We start from the raw sequence: 12500 nt of genomic DNA, 5'->3' as shown, positions 1-12500 counted from the left end.
GCTCTGCAGAAGAGCATCTCTGAACACACAACACGTCCAACCTTGAGGCGGATGGGCTACAGCAGCAGAAGAGCACACCGGGTGCCGCTCCTGTCAGCTAAGAACAGGAAACTGAGGCTACAATTCACACAGACTCACCAAAACTGGACAATAGAAGATTGGAGAAACGTTGCTGCTCTGATGAGTCTCCATTTCTGCTCACACATTCGGATGCTCGGCTCACAATTTGGCCTCAACAACATGAAAGCATGGATCATCCTGCCTTGTATCAGCGGTTCAGGCTGGTGGTGGTGGTGTAATGGTGTGGGGGAGATTTTCTTTGGGTCCATTAGTACCAATTGAGCATCAACGCCACAGCCTACCTGAGTATTGCTGCTGACCATGTCCATCCCTTTATGAGCACAGTGTCTCCATCTTCTGATGGCAGCAGGATAACGCAGCATGTCGTAAAGCTCAATCATCTCAGACTGGTTTCTTGAACATGACGATGAGTTCACTGCACTCAAATGGCCTCCACAGTCACCAGATCTCAATCCAATAGAGCAGCTTTGGGATGTGGTGGAACGGGAGATTGGCATCATGGATGTGCAGCCGACAAATCTGCAGCAACTGTGTGATGCTATCATGACAATATGGAGCAAATCTCTGAGGAATATTTCCAGTAGCTTGATGAATCTACAACATGAAGGATTCAGGCAGATCTACGACCTTTAGACAGGTGTACCTAATAAAGTGGCCAGTGAGTGTATATTTAGCTTTTTTAGTTTATTTTATGGCTTTTAACCTAAAACATAAAGAATTCTGTTTTAAAAAGCAACATGTGTGTGTGTGTGTGCATGAGTTTGCACGTGCATGCATGTCTGTGTGTGTGCGGTGTCTGACACACTGTGCAGTATTTTGGGCTGGACAGATGACAGTCAGACAGAAGCAGCTGTTGTTCGGTTCACTGATCTGCGCTCTTCAGCTTCCTGTCCAGAACACCTCCACTTCCTGCTGCTGACGCTCCAATCTCAGCTTTCATGCAGATATCATATTTCATCTATATTTAGAGCCTTGCTGTCGCTGACTGACTGTCACGAGTGCCTGTCGCATTGGTGTGTGTGTGTGTACTTCATATCCCTTACATTGTGTGTATGTTTGTCTGTATGTTCGTATGTGTTTATGCATTTTTATGTGTGTGTGTGTGTGCGCGTGTGTGTATGTGTGTGTGTATGTGTGTGTGTGTGTGTGTGTGTGTGTGTGTGTGTGTGTGTGTATGTCTGTACTTGTATGCTTGTATGTATGTGTGTGCACAGTGTGTGTGTATGTGCTTTAGTTTGTGTCTGTGTTTGCATGTGTGCGTGTATGTTTATGTATGTGTGTGTTTTGATGCATGTGTGTGTGTGGGATTGTGTTTGTGTGTGTTATTATGTGTGTGTACAATTCATTTATTAAATTGTGTGCATGAATGTGTTTGTAAGTGTATATTTGTACGTGTGTGTGTGTGTGTGTGTGTGTGTGTGTTTGTGTGTGTGTGTGTGTGTGTGCGCACTTCTATGTGTTTTAATGTGTGCGTGTATGTTTATCTATGTGTGTGTTTTGATGCATGTGTGTGTGTGTGTGTGGGAATGTGTTTGTGTGTGTTATCATGTGTGTGTACAATTCATTTAATAAATTGTGTGCATGAATGTGTTTGTATGTGTATATTTGTAAGTGTGTGTGTGTGTGTGTGTGTGTGTGTGTGTGTGTGTGTGTGTGTGTTAATGTGCATATGTTTATGTTAGTGTATGTATACTTTATGTCCCCTACACTGTGGAGACCAAAAGTCCCCACAAGTATAACAATACCAGTACATTTTGACCTTGTGTGTACATTTGTCGGTCCCCATGAGGAAAACAGCTCATAAATCATCCAGAATGAAGGATTTTAAAAGTAATGTAAATGTAAAAGTGCAGACTGTTTGCTTTGAGAGTTGGGTTCAGGGGTAAGGTTGGGGTAGGTGGAGAGAATACACAGTCTGTACAGTCGAAACAGCATTACAGCTATGAGAAGTCCCCATTAAGATAGCTGTACAAGTGTGTGTATGACATCAAAACAAACCAATTCTATAATTCACCAAATATATATATATATGTCCTCCAGTGTGCATTTGTGCTCCTGTAATCCAGTGGGTTTGCTGGTTCTCTGGTCAGAGCATAATCAGATTATGTGTGACCCGAGTGCTGGTTAATCTCAGCAGAGTAATCTGGACAGAAACACACAGGTCCTTCATTCACACACACACAAAGCCTTTCAAACACAACAGGCACAACGGCCTTTACACACAGTTATACAAGGAACAACAGCAATGTGATAAAAACACCCTAGCAACTGCACTGCAATGTGATAACTACCCCCAGCACACCCTAGCAACAGCATAGCAATGTGATAAAAAAACACCCAAGGAACTGCCTTGCAACATGATAACTACCCCCAGCACACCCTAGCAACAGCAGCAATGTCATAAAAAACACCCTATCAACTGCACTGCAACATGATAACTACACCCAGCACAGCCTAGCAACAGCATAGCAATGTGATAAAAACAATTTATCAAGTGCACTGCAACATGATACCTACCAACAGCACACCCTAGCAACAGTATAGCAATGTGATAAAAAAACACCCAAGCAACTGCATTGCAACCTGATAACTACCACCAGCACACCCTAGCAACAGCAGCAATGTCATAAAAAACACCCTAGCAACTGCACTGCAACAAGATAACTACACCCAGGACATCCTAGCAACATCATAGCAAAGCAATAAAACAGCCAGAATACCCTAGCAACTGCACAATAACATAATAGAAATACCCAGAACATCCTGGCAACAGCATAGCAATGTGATAAAACAACCAGAAAACCCTAGCGCTTGTATAGCAACATTATAGAAGCACCCAGAACACCATAGCAACCACATAGCAACATGATAGAAACACTTAGAACACCCTAGCAACTACAAAGCAACATGATATTGACACCCAGAACACCCTAGCAACCACATAGCAACATGATAGAAACACCCAGAACACCCTAGCAACCACATAGCAGCATGACAGAAACACCCTGGCAACAGAATAGGAACATCCTAGCAACTGCAGTGCATTGTGACAAAAAACAACAACCAGAAAACCTTAGCAACAGCATAGCAATGTGATAAAACAATCAGAAAATCATAAAACCCACATGGTAAGATGATAAAAATACCCAACACACCCTAGCAACTGCCCAACAACATAAGAAACACAACTAGAACTCCATAGCAACAGCATGACAATGTGATAAAACAACCAGAAACGTTAGTGCCGGCATAGCAACATAATAGAAGCACTCAGAACACCCTAGCAGCCACATAGCAACATGACAGAAAAAACCCAGAACACCTTAGCAACCACATAGCAACATGACAGAAACACCCTGGCAACGGGCTTTGAACATCCAGAACACCCTAGCAAATGCTTTGCAGTGTGATATAAAACAATCAGAACACCTTAGCAACAGCATGACAGAAACACTTAGAACACCCTAACAACAGATTAGCAATGTGATAAAAACAACGGAACACCCAAGTGTTTGCATTGAAACATGATAGAAACACCCAAAACACCTTAGCAATACAATAGCAAAGTGATAAAAAGCTCTTTTTATTGTTATTATTATTATTATTATTATTACTACTATTATTATTATTAGTCCAATATATGACACGCTTTCCTTTGCAAGTCACCCTGCAAGAAGAGACGCCATTATAAAAGTACAGTATCTCTTATTACAGAATCCGCTCATCTGCAGTAACCTGAGGTGTGGTGACTCTCTGACCTCTTCAGCAGCTGCTGTCCGTCAGCCGGAGTCACAGAGGTCATGACAGATGTGACAGTGTCATGTTCACATAAAACCAGTGCTGGGTCTGCAGTTGGTTGCTAGGGTATTTTGGGTGGCTTTAAGGTGTTCTGTGTGGTTGCTAAGGTATTATGGGTAGTTTCTAGGGTATTCTGGGTGCTATCTATGATGTTTTGAGTGGTTGCTAGGATATTATGGGTGTTCTTTATGGTTACTATGGTATTCTGGGTGCTTGCTAGGGTGTTCTGGGTGGCTTTAGGGTGTTCTGTGTTATTTTAGTGTTCTTTGTGGTTGCTAGGGTATTATGCATGGTTACTAGGGTGTTCTGGATGGTTTTAGGGTGTTCTGTGTGGTCGCTAGGGTATTTTTGGGTGGTTGCTAGAGTGTTCTTTATGGTTGCAGTGGTATTTTGTATGCTTCCTATGGTGTTCTAAGTGATTTTAAGGTGTTCTGCGATAATTTAGGGTGTTCTCTGAGGTTGCTAGGGTATTATGTGAGGTTACTAGGGTGTTCTGGGTGGTTTTAGGCTGTTCTGTGTGGTTGCTAGGGTGTTCTTTTTGGTTGATATGGCATTTTTAGGTGATTTTTGTGGTATTCTCTGAGGTTTTATGACATTTTATGTGGTTGTTAGAGTGTTATGAGTGGTTGCTAGGGAGTTCTAGGTGGTTGCTAGGCTGTTTAATGTGGTTACAAGGATATTCTGGGTGCTTTCTAGAGTGTTCTGAGTGGTTTTAATGTGTTCTGTGTGATTGTTAGGGTTTTATGTGTGGTTACTAGTGTGTTCTGGGTGGTTTTAGGGTGTTCTGTGTGGTTGCTAGGGTATTATGGGTGGTTGTTAGGGTTTTCTTTATGGTTGCTGTGGTATTTTGGATGCTTTCTATGGTGTTCTGAGTGGTTTTAAGGTGTTCTGTGTGGTTGCTAGGTTATTAGGCATGGTTACTAGTGTGTCCTGGGTGGTTTTATGGTGTTCTGTGCTGTTGCTAGGGTGTTATGGGTGGTTGCTTGGGTGTTTGGTGTGGTTGCCAAGATATTCTGGGTGCTTTCTAGTATATTCTGAGTGGTTTTAGGGTGTTCTGTGTGGTTGTTAGGGTATTATGGATGGTTGCTAGGGTGTTCTGGATGCTTTCTAAGGTGTTCTGCGTGGTTGCAAGGGTGTTCTTTATATTTGCTATGGTATTCTGGGTGCTTGCTCAGGTGTTCTGGGTGGTTGCTAGGGTATTATGAATGGTTAAAAGGGTATTCTGGGTGTTTTCTAGGGTGTTCTGAGTGGTTGCTAGGTTATTAAACATTGGTTGCTAGGGTATTCTGGGTGGTTGCTAGGTTATTAAATATGGTTGCTAGGGTATTCTTGGGGTTTTCTTGGGTATTCTGGGTGGTTTAGTGTCTGAAGTTTCCACGTCTCCATGTCAATACCGCAGCATATGGTAAATTTTTACATGCACAGTGTGTTATGAAGGTCTCGTGCTATAATCCTCTGATCTCATCACTGTACTATGGTGTTTCCATCATACTCTATGGTCAGGGTAAGAGGAGTCTGATGCAGGTCACGGCCCAGCAGGCGGTTCACGTGTGGTTTGATGGACTCTCATTTTGAGCCGAAGCGCTGCTGTGAACTCTGCTTACTCATTGTGCTCACGACGAAACACTCCAGAACCAAAAAAAAAATCTAAAATTACAGAACGAACCCTGAGACCAAACACAGTCTAAAAATAGAGGACAAACTGGTACAGTCAAATGAGCAGCAGCCGACACTGTTCACATGTGTGTGTCTGCATTTAAAAACAATTAGCGCTAACAGGTGGAAAAAAGTCCACAGCCGCACACTGAATCCCACACACACACACACTCTCATTTACCTGACTAGTACGAAACAACTAGAAATGACCAATATCAATGACCAAATATCCCTTTGTTTTTCAGGGATCACCACAGCGGAATGAACCGCCTACTATTCCAGCGTATGTTTTATGTCTATGAACGCAAAGAGCCAAAAGCAGAACAGGGATATAAGTTGAGTGCAGAAAACCTCAAAATAACCCTCTGACAGAGATCCAGTGCACGTGGAGCAGTGGCGTCTGTCAGCAGCTGTAGGTCTGTGGTGGAGTTAAATGTGTCTGGGAATGAGACGGTACACGCGTTTCACCAGATCCATCACAAACACACAGAAATACACTGCAAAAGAGCCGATGTGGATGACGGACGAGTGTCCAGACAAACGGCTTCACTTAGCATAAAATAAATTAAAATATAATAAAATAAATATAATATAATATATTATGATAAAGTATAATTAACATGATATAATATAATATAATAAAAAATATAATATAATATATTAAAATAAAATAAATATAATATAATATCATAAAATATAATATAATAAAAATATTATATAATATATTAAATAAAATAAAATAAATATAATATAATATCGTAAAATATAATATAATAAAAAATATAATATAATATATTAAATAAAATAAAATAAATATAATATAATATCGTAAAATATAATATAATAAAAAATATAATATAATATATTAAAATAAAATAAAATAAATATAATATAATATCGTAAAATATAATATAATAAAAAATATAATATAATATATTAAAATAAAATAAAATAAATATAATGTAATATCGTAAAATATAATATAATAAAATATAATTAATATAATAAAAAATATAATATAATATATTAAAATAAAATAAAATATAATATAATATAATATCGTAAAATATAATATAATAAAAAATATAATATAATATATTACAATAAAATAAAATAAATATAATATAATATCGTAAAATATAATATAATAAAGATATAATATAATATATTAAAATAAAATAAATATAATATAATATAATATCGTAAAATATAATATAATAAAATATAATTAATATAATATAATATAATAAAAAATAATATAATATAATATAATATAATATTGTAAAATATAATATAATAAAATATATTTAATATAATATAATAAAAATAATATAATAAAATATAATATAATATCGTAAAATATAATATAATAAAATACAATGAATATAATATAATATAATATAATATAATATAATATAATATAATATAATATGATATAATATAATATAATATAATATATAAAACATCTACAAACATAATAGGGATGCTAGCAAAACATTAAAACATGATAGCCATGTGCTAATTAATTAGTAACATGCTAAAACACGTTAGCAATAAGTTAAATCATGATAAAACATAAAATGTCAGCAACATACTATCAGTGTCATTTCATGCTAAAAACATGGTAGCACCACTGTAAACAGCTAAAACATGAGATAAATCATGATAAAACATGTAAACAATATACTATCAGCTATTTCACGCTAAAAACATGGTAGCAATCAGCTAAATCATGCTAGAAATAACTCATATAACCAGAAATATAATCCTTTGCCAAAAGGAAAAGCAAGATTATTTTCTTCCGCCATTGTCAGATTATTTTGCTTGTTTTAAGGGAAACCCACTTCATTTTGACTCATTATTTTTGGAAACAAGACTATATTTTTTGCTTGTCTAAATAATGCTTCGTGAATTCAGAACTTTTATGATATTTGGACTAGAAACAAGACAGAAACACATTTTTTTGCAGTGTGTGAACAGTTGAAGAACGCAAGGTGACTTGTGTACTGCTGTGCGTCTGAACGGGGCCTGCTGAGGGTGAAATGCGCTGGTTTTTCGCTCTGACATGTGACCCGGGGTCAGGCGTGTATTTATATCTGCAGCTGCAGTGGCTCGTGTGTCTGAAACTGAGAGTGAACTGCATTACAGAACTTTAATATCACAGACAACTTCCTGTTCGCAGCCATGACATCACAGCGTTAATAATAAAAATAAAGTAATAATATTTAAAATATTAATAATAAAATAATAATAATAAAATAATAATACTACTAATAAAATAATAATAATAATATTAAAATAATCAAATAATAATAACCAAATAAAAAAATTAATAATAAAAATCAAATAATAATAATAATAATGAAATAATATTAATAATAATAATATAATAACACTAATAAAATTATAATAATAAATAATAAAATAATAATATTAATACTAAAAATAAAATAATAAAAATAATAATAATAATCAAATAATTATAATCAAAAAATAATAATAAAATAATAATATTAATATTAAACATAAAATAATAAAAATAAAACAATAATAATAATAATAAAATAATAATAATAATAATAAATACAACAATTAATACAATTTTTTAAATCACATAAATTAATTATATATCAATAATATCTTAATTTAATTAATCTTAATTTAATTAATCCAAATAAAAGTTATATTGTCAAATTAAGCCGCTTAAATAACAAATGTGGGTCAGACTGACTCACTGCATCACAGGAAATCTATGAGTTCACACAATATTATAAGTTCCTATAAGGCTGATGTGCCGACAAACACCTTTGATGGGGTAAAAATAGCAGAAGTATTGATAACAGAGCTGAGAGAACTCACACACACACACCAGTCTGCCCTGATGGAGGTCAAACACTGCGACAGTGACGTCATCATCATATCCCACAATGCACAGTCAATGACAGCTGCGTACACACACACACACACACACACACACACTGTATGCTAACGATGAGGCGGTTTCTGTGGCTTCTCACTTCCATTTTGGATAATATATTAACTTAACTTTAGGAAGTGATGTCACTGTAAACTCAGGTAACCATGGCGACCTGATGCTGAAAGAGGAAACACAGCTGGGACTGCAGATAACAGTGAACAGTGGACAATACACACACACACACACACACACACACAGACACACAACAGAGGCTCGTAAACTCATAAACACACACACATACACACACTCATTACACACATACTGTACATGCAGCTGATGATGTAATGATGCAGATGTTTTCAGCAGCTGCAGATGTTTGTGTGTTTGTGTAGTTTTCTGGCATCTACGTGTGTGTGTGTGTGTGTGTGTGTGTCTGTGCGTCTCAAAACCTGAGCTTATGACTTTAACATCAGTGTGTTTCTGCTCACAGACTGTAAAGACATCAGCCTCTGTTTACTACATGACACACACACACACACACACACACACATGCACACACACACATGCACGCGCACACACACACACACACACACACGCATTTTCTATTTCTTTCACACACAAACACTTTCTCTTCCAAACACATACACAAACTTTCTTACACACACACACACACACACACACGCACGCACACACACACACACACACACACACACACACACACACACACACACACACACACACACACACACACACACAAACACACACAAATAAACATAAATAAACACAAACAACACACAAACACAGGCAACGCGGTGGCGCAGTGGGTAGCACTGTAGCCTCACAGAAAGAAAGTTGCTGGTTTGAGCCTCAGCTGGGTCAGTTGGTGTTTCTGTGTGGAGTTTGCATGTTCTCCCCGTGCTGGCGTGGGTTTCCTCCGGGTGCTCCGGTTTCCCCCACAGTCCAAACACATGTGCTATAGGGGAACTGATCAACTAAACTGACCATAGTGTATGAATGTGTGTGTGTGTGTGTGTGTGTGAGTTTGTGTGTGTGAATGAGTGTATGGGTGTTTCCCAGCACTGGATTGCGCCTGGAAGGGTGTCGGCTGTGTAAAACATGAGCTGGGATAGTTGGTGGTTCATTCCACGGTGGCGACCCCTGATGAATAAAGGGACTAAGCCGAAGGGAAATGAATGTTTCCGTGCCACTCACAGTCAATCACAAAGCAGCCAATCAGCATCCAGTATATGTAATCAATTTGGAATTCTGACCAATCAGTGCCAGTCCTGAGTTTATTTATGTTTAAAATGACGTTTCCATGGCAACCAGACAGCGACGAGAGTAAATCTGCGGTCTGAAGTGTGTGATTGTCAGATTAATCTGGATTAAGACGCCCTCAAGAAAGTCGAGAGTATCACTGAAGAGGAGAGGAATAAACACAGTCCGATTCTTTAGAAAGGAGAAACACAGAACCCCTGGCATGTGCTGTAACTATTCTTCAAGAGAACTTTATGCAATATAATGTTTATTTTAAATAACAGAATAGAAAATCTGAGCTGTTAAAGTTGATATAGTCAGGTATTTATGTATGTTATTTATTTGGTGATAAAAATATAATCAAAGCCCAGAAAAACTCACTGAAGTCCACTGAAACAGCTTCAATTCATTGGACTCGCTTTATGATTACTAACATTTAATAAATAAACAGAATAAATGCATTTGAAACATTATTTTTATTACTGTTACTTTCCTCTCATATGTGTAAAATGTTGCTATAAAGCTGATTTCCATCATCCGTCAGAATAAAACACACATTAAACCCACTGGCTTGGTGGGAGTCGAGGGGGAAGCAGGTGGCAGGAGACTTAAAACACATCATCTGTCTACTTAAACCTTAGACACACACACACACACACACACACACACACACACACACACACACACACAGACACAGACACAGACACACACATACGCATACACACACACAAACACACACACACACACATACGCACACACACACACACACACACACACGCATACACACACACACACACACACACACAAACACACACATACGCACACACACACATACGCACACACACATACGCCCACGCATATACACACACACACACACACACACACAAACACACACTACTGACACAGATGCAAATAGTGACACACACACGCATGCATACACACATGCAAACACACTCACGCACATATACTGACACACACTCACATATGGACGCACACATATACGCACACGCATACACAAACACACACACACACACACAAACCAACAAACACACACTCACACACATATACTGACACACACTCAAATATTGACACACAAACACAGACAAACACACATAAACACACCTACTGACACACACACAGATGCATGCACACATGCACATACACTCACACACATATACTGACACACACTCACATATGGATGCACACACATACACCCCCCCCCCCCCCCACACACACACACACAAACACACACAAACTCATTCACTCACTCGCTTACAAACACGCGCACACACACACACACATATGCACACACCTACTGGCACACACACAGATTTGGAACACAAGGTACACAAACACGCTCACACACATATACTGACACACACTCACATATTGACGCAAAAACACATACGCACACACATACACACACCTACTGGTGCACACACACACACACACACACACACACACACACTTGCACAGCTATCTTCATGGGAACTTCCCCTTGAAAAAATGATTTTTATACTGTACAGACTGTATTCAGATTTGGAACACACACACACACACACACACACACACACACACACACACACACACACACACACACACACACACACACACACACACACACACACACAAAATCAGACATATATGATTCAACAAGTGTAATATGTTAAGTCTACTGTCAAATGTTTACAATAATGAAGATAAGAACTTTTTTTTACTTTTCTAAGTCATTAATTTGATCCAAAATATGATTAATTTGTGAAACATAATTAAAATGTAAAATAACAGTTTGTTGATCATCAGATCCTCATATTATACTGCTTTCTGGAGGATCATGAACACTCAAGACTGCAGTAATAATGCAGAGAAATCTGCTTTACATCACAGATATAAATTAAACTTTACTATATATTCACAGATAAATCTGATATTTCAAATTATAATAATATTTCATAATTATTAATGTATTCATCATCTAATAAATGCAGTTTTCAGCATAAAGCACTTCAAAAATATTACAGAATTATCATTATTTAATTACAGTAGGGAACTGACCCAAATGTTAAGCTGAACACAGTGTAAAGCTCTGGATGTGTGTGTGTGTGTGTGTGTGTGTGTGTGTGTGCTGTCAGACTGGTTTGTGTTCTCCAGCATCACTGACTCATGTTTAAAGTGATCCTGAAGTGTCGAGTGTGTGAGTTTCTGTTCACTGATAGTGGCTCTAATTCTGGACTGCAGGCTGAGCTTCTCATTGGCTGTTGCTGGTAGAGAACAGGGGCGGGCCAATGGTGCCCCTCCCCCTTCAGGTTCATTATAATTCACACTTGACTTCCCAGTATGTAGTCGACATTCCTGTGTCAGTATGTGAGTGTGTGTGTGTCAGTATGTGTATGTTTGTCGGTTTTTGATAAGAGAGTGTGTGTTTGTGTGTCAGGATTTGAGTGTGTGTGTGTGTGCGTCAGTATGTGTATGTTTGTCGGTTTTTGATGAGAGAGTGTGTGTTTGTGTGTCAGGATTTGAGTGTGTGTGTTTGCATGCGTGTGTATCAGTGTGGGTGTTTGAGTAAGGGAGTGCAGGTGCATCTATGTGAGTGTGTGTGTGTCAGTATGTGAGTGTATGTTTGTATGGGTGTATGTGCATGTGTGCGTGTGTGTTTCAGTATATGTGTGTTTCAGCAAGTGCATGTGGCAGTATATGTGTGTGTGTGTGTATTAATATGTGAGTGTGTCAGCATGTGCATATTTGTCAGTATATATATGTGTGTGTGTGTGTGTGTGTGTGTGTGTGTGTG

At 37.8% G+C, this 12500-nt stretch overlaps 1 protein-coding gene across 8 annotated transcripts in view; it reads right to left on the bottom strand.

The window, feature by feature from the left end:
* Positions 1-12500, bottom strand: part of fhod3a (formin homology 2 domain containing 3a) — a 57144-nt gene that overhangs the window by 32917 nt on the left and 11727 nt on the right. The gene's annotated exons all lie outside the window — the stretch shown is intronic.

Source organism: Danio rerio, chromosome 19, assembly GCF_052040795.2.
Source record: "Danio rerio strain M-AB ecotype USA chromosome 19, GRCz13ab, whole genome shotgun sequence".
NCBI lineage: Eukaryota > Metazoa > Chordata > Actinopteri > Cypriniformes > Danionidae > Danio > Danio rerio.
Note: the sequence above shows the minus strand (reverse complement) of the source record. Positions and strands in the feature narration are given on the sequence as shown.